Consider the following 2,048-nt stretch of genomic DNA (forward strand, 5'->3'; position numbering starts at 1 on the left):
TTAAGGGGAGAAATGGATCAGTGCTGCAATGGGGAGGGAACCCTGATCACAGAGAGAGGCAAGAGAGAGTGGAGTGCACGGGAATACATACAAGGAGAAGAGAACACTTCCCCAAAGCCTTTGGCTGGGAAAAATGAGAGGGGCTGATTTTTGTGAGTTTTTGCAACCAGTGGGGCTCAAAGACTAGAATTTTAGGGATGTGTGGTCTTGACAGGAAGAGAAGGTTTACTTGAGGAAATGATAGCTGAAAACTTCCCTAATCTGGGGGAAAAACAGACATATAAATCTACCCAGGAGGCATAGAAAAGTCCCATCAAAATCAACAAAAGCAAGCCAACACCAAGACATATTGTAGTTAAATTTGTAAAAGACAGTGATAAAGAACAAATCCTAAAGCAGAGAGACAAAACAAGTCCCTAACTTACAAGGGAAGACTCATAAGGCTAGTTACAGATCTCTCCATAGAAACATGGCAAGCCAGAAGGCAGTGATGTGATATAGTCAACATGCTGAATGGGAAAAATCTGCAGCCAAAAATACCCAGCAAGGCTATCATTCAGAATAGAGGGAGAGATAAAGAGTTTCCTAGACAACCAAAAACTAAAGGAGTTTGTGACTACTAAACCAGCCCTACCAGAAATATTAAAGGGGACCCTTTGAATGAAAAGGAAAGAGCAAAAGTGACAAAGACAGAAAGGACTGGAGAAAACCTCCATGAATAATAACAAAACAAGTAATAAAATGGCACTAAATGCATATTTATCAATAATTACTCTGAAAGTAAATGGTCTAAAAATTACAATCAAAAGACATAGGGTACCAGAATGGATTTAAAAAAAATAATAAGACCCATTGATATGCTGCCTACAAGAAACTCATGTTAGCCCTAAAAACATCTGCGGATTGAAAGTGAGGGGATGAGGAAACATCTACCATTCAAGTGGACATCAAAAGAAAGACAAGCTAGATTTTAAACCAAAGACCGTAACTAATGATGAAAAGGACACTATATCATAATAAAGGGGACTATCGCTGAGTGAAATAAGTCAATCGGAGAAGGACAAACAGTGTATGTTCTCATTCATTTGGGGAATATAAATAATAGTGAAAGGGAATATAAAGGAAGGGAGAAGAAATGTTGGGAAATATCAGGAAGGGAGACAGAACATAAAGACTCCTAACTCGGGGAAACGAACTAGGGGTGGTGGTAGGGGGGAGGAGGGCGGGTGTTGGAGGGGAATGGGTGACGGGCACTGAGGTGGACACTTGACGGGATGAGCGCTGGGTGTTTTTCTGTATGTTGGTAAATTGAACACCAATAAAAATTAATTTAAAAAAATAAAAAAATAAAAAAAAATAAAGGGGACTATCCAACAAGAAGATGTAACTACTGTAAATATTTATACCCCAACTTGGAAGCACCCAAGTATATATATAACAGTTAATAGGGCAGCCTGGGTGGCTCAGCCGTTTAGCACCGCCTTCAGCCCAGGGCATGATCCTGGAGACCCGGGATTGAGTCCCACGTCGGGCTCCCTGCATGGAGCCTGCTTCTCCCTCTGCCTGTGTCTCTACCTCTCTCTCTGTGTGTCTCTCATGAATAAATAAATAAAATCTTAAAAAAAAAAAAACAGTTAATAACAAACATAAAGGAACTCACTGATAATAACACAATAATAGTAGGGGACTTTCACATCCCACTTATAGCAATAGACAGATAATCTTAGCATAAAATCAATAAGGAAACAATGGCTTTGAATGACACACTTGGACCAAAAGGACTTAAAAGATATAGTCAGAACACTTCATCCCAAAGCAGCAGAATGCACATTTTCCAGAATAGATCATATACTAGGTCACAAATCAGGCCTCAGCAAGTACAAAAGGACTGAGATCATACCATGCATATTTTCTGACCTCAATGCTATTAAACTTGAAGTCAATCACAAGAAAAAATTTGAAAAGACCACAAATACATGGTTTTAAACAATATGATACTAAAAAATGAATGGGTCAATAAGGAAATTAAAGAAGAATTTAAAGATACA

The sequence above is a fragment of the Vulpes vulpes genome, chromosome 11 (genome assembly GCF_048418805.1).
Source record: "Vulpes vulpes isolate BD-2025 chromosome 11, VulVul3, whole genome shotgun sequence".
NCBI classification, from domain to species: Eukaryota; Metazoa; Chordata; class Mammalia; order Carnivora; family Canidae; genus Vulpes; species Vulpes vulpes.